Below are 8652 nucleotides of genomic sequence, written 5' to 3' on the forward strand. Positions count from 1 at the left end.
AAGGGATTTTCCACGCCATAGGACGCCATTCCCAGTATGTAAACCAGAGGAGTTGTCTGGAAGGTGCTCAGGGACATTCCCCTGGTGTTAAGACACTGAAATGTGCACCACTTGTTTCTCTCATCTGTTATTCCTGTCTTTCTCTCACTTCCATTAAAACTTTCTATTGTAACTGAAATGTTTTGTTTCAATTATTAAGCTATTATCTCAATGCACAAGACTTCCATTCTTCCAGTTCTTCTCCTTGCCATGGGAGAGCAGGGAGGGGACTGAGCAAGTGCCTGTGTTGCACGTAGCTGCTGGCTGAGACAATGACACTGTACTGAAATGAGAAGAGGAATTTTTATTAAGTCTGTTGAAGTTTCACAGATCTACAGAAGTAAAAGATATATAGTGGTTAGATTTGGAATAAATGATGGAACACATCATTAATATAATTTTGCTCTGACAAATGTTGCAATATCTGTAGTGTCAGAGCTCTGACATTTATAAGGATGTGCTTGGTATTCACACTATTGTGATTTTTACAGGAATAAAAATTGTACTGCTTGATTCCTGGAAAATCAGTTCCAGTAAACCAGTGATCTTTAGAAGCAGAATAATCAGACATTTGCAGTTGGTGTACTGTAAGCATAACTTAGAGACTGTCTAAAGAAATAAACAAAGTCACTCCCATGAAACCTTCACAAGGAGTTTATCATGACCAGGTAAGCAAACCAGGTCATAATTATGGAATTGTTTTCCTTTAGTAGTGTTTCTAAAACACTGTAAGGCATGAAAGGGCTCAGCAGATGCTCTTTCTCTCAATCTGGTGGTAAAAACTATTTCCAAGCCACAGGCATAGAAAGCTGAGCATTGTGTGTGCCTTGGTATGCTATCATACTATTGTCCAGAGTGGTCCCCCATAACATGGCTCTGTTCAACTGCTCTCTGACAGAAGACCCTTGAGTAGAGAGGAAAAATAGTCTGTATGGGTTTTAACTTACAGAAGGCAAAAAAAAAAAAAAATAGTTGGAATGACTATAACTGTCTTACCGAACTACTCCAAAACTATAATTTGTGTGTCCAAAACAAAACTTTTAATTTCCCATGAGGAACTAAAGTTGGAATTATTTGTACAAGGTGTGCTTGCTTCTCAGCAGCTTCTGCTCTCTTCTCCGTGCAGATGCTGTCCTGCCAAAGCATGGCCACTTAATAATGTCTCTGGGAGAGGGAGAGTGGTCTTTTCCAACTTAGTGAAATGGAGTCTTTTCTGTAAAGAATTGGCAAGTTCATCCCTCCTTAGAGAGAACCAACTGGCACTTAAAGGCTTGTAGTAAGTATCAAAGCAGGCTGCTGCAAATTTCTGAGGGATGTGACATTATTAAATGAGACTGCAGCAGCCCATGACCTCTGTGCTTGTATGCATGACATGGCTGTCAAGACCTTTCCTAGAAATGTTCTTATATATTCTGTGAAGCTCCCCATGGAAGACCTGAGTGCTGTGTCTGCAAGAGGTTCAACTTGTGGAGAAAAAGGTAATACAGAATTTAGGAAGCCCTTTCATGCCTAAAAAGTTTTCCTTTAAAGTCCAAAAGTACCAGAACGCTAGTTTATGCAATAGATGCAATCAAAACTTATTATAATGAAGTAAAATCTGAACTCTATCAAACACTAACAAACTACTATTTCAACACCTCCCAGTGAAAACAAAGTATTGGCAATATATCACTGTATCAGTGCAGAAAATGGGTTATTGGCTCAATATTTAATATCCACTAGCTAGACAAGTTTCCCATGTCTCTGCGCAGCTGTACCAACAAGAGGAATATGATCTCATTGTATTCATCAATACAGTTTTGTCCAGATAGAGATTTGCATTTCCTGTTGTCTTGGTTGCGTCTTCTCTGGCCACTGGAAACGGGGAGGCCTGAATAGGTGAATATATTATACCTGGGAGGGAATGGGAGTCTCTCATCCTTCACTCTCTTTCTGAAGTACAATTGACTTGCAGACAGTGTAGGGAACTAAGGGAACTGCAACCTCCTTCACCTGTATTTCCCAAGATAAGCTGGTGTTGAAAAGCAATTTGTGACCTTTGTGGTTCATAGTCTCTCCTGTGACAGGTCCATGAAATTTCCTGGGTAATGCTGAGCAATGCTGTCTCTACAGGTCAGTACTGCACAGTTCTTAGAACAGCTATAACATCCAGTTCAGCTGCGTTCTGCAGTTCTTTGGCTACTCCAGGGAAATGTATTGGGATGACAGTCTCCTAACGTTCCATTGAACAAGAACACTTGGAAAAGAGGAGTGACTTGATTTCAGTCATGGAACTTGAAAGGATCCCTTTCTCATCCAAAACAAAAATAAAGACTGTAATAAAATTTACTGTCAAAAAAAAAAAACCCAAAAAGTATAGACAGGATGTTACAAGATTTTATCAGGATATGAACATCAGAAAAGTATGAAAAGACATTTTTAACCTTCTTCGAAGTTGAAGTATACAGTGTGTCTTCCTCTTTCTCAGTTGACACAGTTGACAAGCTATAGCTGAAATATCTTGCAGAGCCTGTCCTCAGGAAATAAGAGCTAGCTGTAGAGGCATGGCAGTCCATGAACCTCCACTCTTGTCTGATATCTTCTGGTTCAGTCTTTCAAGAACCAGAAGTGATGATGAATGTGGTGTGACTGACTCCCCATCTGCTTATGATGCAGCATGTGACATATCTCTGCATCTGAGACTCATGAGAAACCCTATTCCTCTGCATGCTTCCCAGCAAGTGCAATAACCTGATCCCCCATCATACTCACACCTTGCTCTTCATATGAACACATTTTCTGAAGTTTCGCTGTTAAGTACAGCCCAGGTCACTTTCTGACAACTGGCCATTCTGCACAAAGAAAGCAGCAATCTCTGAGAATAAGAGGCAAACTATTAATGCTTCTTTTGTTATTCACTATCACATCATAGATCACAATGAAAATTCCTTAGACATCATTCATGTTCAGTAGTTAATATTTACCCCTATGGGAGAAGGCTTGGTGACATTCAGTATATGTGTATTTTTTAAGGTTCCCCCCCAGAATGCATCTCAGACATGGTCTGCCTAGTTAAGGAAAGAGGAAGAGATGATAGTACAGAGAATCCTAGGGCAAGTGCTAGTTTTGAAAAGTAACCTCTCATTCTTGCTTGTCCATCATTAAAACCCTCGAGCCAAATGAACTGTTGAACATGCAGAGATGCTGAGTTTTTCTCCAGAAATGTCACCCTCATATCCCAGTTTGCTCACCTGTAGAACAGACCCAATAACTTGCCAGGTGTGCTGCAGTCAGTGGGATTGCTGAGCTGTCTATCTGAATGGCAGTTTGTTTGTTGTCCCATCACACTCTTGCATCCTCTTTGGAAGAAATGACAAGTCCTTAAGGCTAAACGAGTCACCTAGCGCATACTCTACATCTTTGTATTTGAATGCACATATACTTAGCAGCTAGGTGCTCTGCTGCTTAAAGAAGATGAAACCACATAGCTCTTTTTATATACAGGACTCCCTGCAATTTCACATTAATCAATGAAAAGGATATAACTGAATGATAAAGGAACAGCAGTCACAGCTCGAATTATTTATAAGCCACTCATTCATCTTTATGTATAGGACTGTCAGGGGTTTTCCACTCTCATAGGAAGAAAGAAAAACCAATGCTTGGTGCTTGCTCTTCCACAGAACTGTGCAAATATTAACTAAAACCAGGTGGAAAATAATGATAGAAGGAAAAGGCCACACAAATATTAAGTTTTAATGCCGCTTTAAATATAGCTTGTTAAAAAGAAAGTATAAGAAGATTAGAAAGAAATTTGCACCAAGACCCTCAATTTACCCTCAATTTATCATTTACTCTCCTACAAAGTGAGTGTAAATGTATATGAGAAACACAAATTTGATCTGGTGGCATTAACCTCACCCTTCCCATTGGTGTAAAGTAGCAAAGGATTAGACAATATTGAGTTCAGGCTATTAAAGGCAACATTCTGAGAAATACGGTGAGTAGAAACACCATTTTTAAGAGAGATAAAATTGAGCTGGATATCCTTCTAGTGCCTAACACCCAGAAAACAGGATGAATCCATAACAGGAAAGATTTTTTTTTAACCTTGTTTCTCTGTTTTTTTCAAACCCAAGCTGTAGCAGAAAAGCTTGTATGCAACTCTCTTTTAATTAAAAGTCCAAGACTGATGAAATAGCCATTGACAATTAAGCAACACAATGAAGTCTCCCTCTTCAAAAGCAGGTCAGAGAAGCAGAGAAATATGCAAGTTGCCACAGCTGGCTGAGAGCCCTCTGTCATATTTGTCTTTTTTTGTTTACTTTTTTTTTGGTGAAAGCACTTCTGGCCCCACCTTGGTCCTGATGACTGTCATAACTCCCTGTGTTCAAATTTTCTATGATTTTTTTTTCTTTGGACAAAGATAAGGTGGAATCAACCTCTGAAGCATCTGGAACATCATCTCATCAATAAAACTATTTCAATAATCTGCCATAAATAATTTTCAGATTCTTGAGTTTTGAAAATCTGATTCTAGCTTTAAGTCCATCTGGCTACTTGGGCCATCATTTATTAAAAAAAAATATCTGGAGACGGAACCTTGGCTGTCAGGATGACTTTCTCTGTTGTGTGCTTTGCAGTACTAGGAAAAATTTGCAGCTTTGCACAACTTCTCAGTTCCAAATAAACTCTCCAGGTACCCCAGGGAAGCTGTTGAGTTTGTTAATATTGCATCATTGACAAAGACAGATAAACCTCTTTCATTCTTTTCTATTTTTGGCAACTAATTTAGAACACCGTCTTCCAACTCTATGAATCATGCCTTCAAATATATTTCAAATCTACATTCACCTGTCTAGAAGAGGAAAGGGAATCTCTGCCAGCAGGCTGGCCAACTTGGTGAAGCAGGCTTTAAACCGAAGGGCTCAGAGTAGGGGTTCCAAAGAGACAACGTTCACCACACCACATCCAGCTGGGGAATAAGCCAGGCCCACCAGAGCAGTGACAAACCTTCCTCATCTGCCTCCCAAGACAAGACCCAGAAGGCAAACCACCTCCAGGGTGTGTATGGCTGTAGCAGAGCCTCTTGCACCCTTTCTGGGAAATCTGCACACTGGATTACCTCTCTGAAATGCCTTACACCAACACACACAGCATGGGGAATAAACAGGGATAATGAGAGATCTGTGTGAGGTCGCAGGGCCACGATCTCACTGCAGTTACAGAGACATGGTGGGATAGCTCACATGACTGGAATCCTCTCATGGATAGCTACATCCTTTTTAGGAAAAACAGGCCAGCAAGGGGAGGTGGTGGAACTGCTCTTTATGAGAGCAACTGGGATGTACCGAGCTCTACTGTGTGAAAAACAAGAAAAGAGATGATGGGTAAGAATTCAGGGGCAGCCAACATGGGTGAAACTGCTGGGGATGTTTGCTACAAGCCACCCCGTCAGGAAGAGAAAGTCAGATTTCTACAGTCAGCTGGAAGGAGCCTCTCTCACAGGCCCTGGTGTTTGTGGGGAGCTTCAGCCACCCTGTTTTTTGCTGGAAAGACAGCTGGGCACACACTGCCCAGGAGGCTCCTGCAGAGCATGGATGATAAATGGCTTGGATGCAGCACTTGAAGGTACACTAAGTAAATGTGCCAACAAAAATAAATTGGGACGAGATGTTGACTCCCTCGAAGGCAGAGAGACCTTGACAAATTAGAGAGCTGGGCAATCAAGAACCATGTAAATTTCAACAAGGGCAAGTGCCAGATTTTGAATCTGGGACAGGACAACCCTGTCTGGCAACCCAGACTGGGGAAGGAGAGGCTGGAGAGCAGCCCTGTAGAAAGGGACCTGGGGTTCCTGGTCAGTGGCAAATTAAGTCAGCAGTGTCCTGGCAGACAGGAGGGCCAAGCATGTCCTTGGGGACATCAGGCATAGCATCACCAGCGGCTGGTGGGGATTGTCCTGCTCTGCTGCGCACTGGAGCAGCGTCACCTCAAGTGCTGGGGGCAGTTTTGGGTGCCACAATATAAAAGGGACATAAGAGTGTGTCCAAAGGAGGGCAACAGAGATGGTGAAGGGCCCTAGGAGCAGCTGAGATCACTTGGTCTGTTCAGGCTGGAGGAGAGGAGACTGAGGGGAGACCTCATCACAGTCTACAGTTTCCTGACAGAGGGGAAGCATAGGGATAGGCACTGATGTCCTTTCTCTGGTGACCAGTGACAGGCTGTGTCGGGGGACGCTTAGGTTGTATATTAGACAGAAGTGTTTCACACAGAGGGTATTTGGGCCCTGGAACAGGCTGCCCAGGGAAATGGTCACAGCACCAAGTCTGACAGAGTTCAAGAATCATTTGGACAATGCTCTCAGGCACATTGTACATATTGTATCACATGGTGAATTGCTGTACATATTGTATCATGTGGTGTGATTCCCGGGCTCATCCTTTGACAGGGTCAGGAGCTGGACTTCAGTGATTCCAGGGTCTCTTCCAACTCAGGATATTATATGATTCTATGATTCTGTGGTGAGTATTTTTTTAAAAGTTAAACGTTTCAAATAATTTTATTTCTGAAAGTCAAAAAAAATAGTGCAGAGGATGCCACAAAACTGAGAGGCTAGAACTGCTATTTTCAGAAATTTGGCTATGGGTGTATGTTCTCTGTTCAAAAGAAAACCTTCACTGTTTAATGCAACTGTTTAAATAGCATGTCCTAAATAGAGCAGAAGAGTCAGCAAACTTATGGCTGCACAAGGCTCAGTCAGGCAAATGTCTGGAGCACATCATTTATTTAGCAAGGAAAGGTAGAATGATTCTACCATGTTCTGACTTTTCAGATACTTGCTACAAGTGTTACAAGGCCCATTGCAAATTACTATTTCCACATTCATATAATCTTCTATTATCTCTGCTCAGTCACTGTGAGGCAGTCTAATCTATTCCTCACCATACAGACAATTTTTTCTACCCACTAAATAGCATTTCCCATTTGGATTCTTACATCCAGCCATGGGCTCATTTGTTTAAAGACAGTTTCTACATACCCTACTAAAAAATGTCATTTTGCAGCCAGGGAGTTTAAATGCTTTCCCAACCTGTAAGTTTAACCCATTGGTTGTGCGTATGGGCTTATGCATATATATAATTTTTATTTAATTCAAAGGCATAAATGACAATTACAAAATATTGCAGAGACTGTATGATGAGTTGTCATAATAATGATTTCAAGATTATTTTTACTGCTGAATTACTAGTAAAAATCCATTTATGAGCCCTAAGTTGGAAAGCACTTACACAGCTGCTTAACACCAAATATGTATTCAGTGGGAATGATCTAGAACTAACCTATTTTTATATTAGTATTAGATAATGGTGAGCTAGTGATGGCTACCATGGTTTTCTCTCATAAGAGACCATAAGGATAATGTGAGAACACCTGGAAAATTGTCTGTAAAAAAAAATCCCATCCAACTATCAGCAGTGAGGTGAATGAATAAAGGGGCTATCTCATTTCTTATTACCATACTTATACACTGGGACTTTTTGAGAACTTGTACTTGCAGGTGTTAGTTACTTTGTCTCATGCATCATCTCTCATTGACATCTGACTTTGCACCTCATTTTCAAACACGTCTACAGCCTGTTTGGATGTTCCTAAATCGACATGTAGTACCTTGCATGGATATACAAATGTAAACATAGGAACAAGTTTGTAAGGAGATCATGTACAATGATGATTTGCTAAGACTGGAACAGATATTTACTATCAAGATAAGGAATGGCCAGTTTTCCATAATAATGATGATTTCATGGAAAATGTAGGTCTCCACAAGATGATAACATTGCAAAATTTAGAAACTGATCACTTCTTGATCAGGAAAACAAATCATAATGTTTGTTTTGGGGGTGGTCTACCTCCAGTCTGTTTATTGATCTAAGCAGTCACAATGCCCTTGAGACTCCCTGTTTGTGACCCCATTTCCATATCTCCCTGAAGAAGGACTTCCAGTTAGACTAATGTGGTAACTCAGCTTAATGTTATGGGAAAAGAGATATATTAATGTTATCAATTAAAAATAGAAACATGATTATATATTTCACAAGAAATTCTGGTATTTCAGCTTGATTTTTTGATGAAAACAAACATGAAAAATCAAAATTTCCCATGGGAGAGAGAGATAATTTTACATTTTTTTTTCTTAGCTGTCCTAAGCCAACTTAAATATGAAGGGAACCCTTGGAAGTGTGATTTAGCATTATGTTCTGTGCAGGCCACAAAATGAGCACCTATTCTAACACTACAGCTCATGGGTTAGATGAGTTATAGGATGTTACAGGAGGTCAGCTGGGTCTACTTACCTGGCCCTCCACCTGCTCTTGAATGCCATTTTTCTTGAGATGGCCTTCTGGCAAAAGACTTTAGGCTAGATAAGTTATTCTGATGATGACAGGCTCCTCCTGGCTGCCTTTTTCATCATTCTGAGCAGCATTGCTCAAGTGCTACACACTTTCAAGTGCTCTTATAAGTCTCTGGGAAAAAATGGTGCTGAAGAACAGGCTGGTTATCGCTGTTAGAACCATGAATCCGTGAATCCTTCCACCTGAATTTCAAATTGCCTGTGGACCAGCGAACAGC

This window comes from Prinia subflava, chromosome 5 (genome assembly GCF_021018805.1).
Source record: "Prinia subflava isolate CZ2003 ecotype Zambia chromosome 5, Cam_Psub_1.2, whole genome shotgun sequence".
NCBI lineage: Eukaryota > Metazoa > Chordata > Aves > Passeriformes > Cisticolidae > Prinia > Prinia subflava.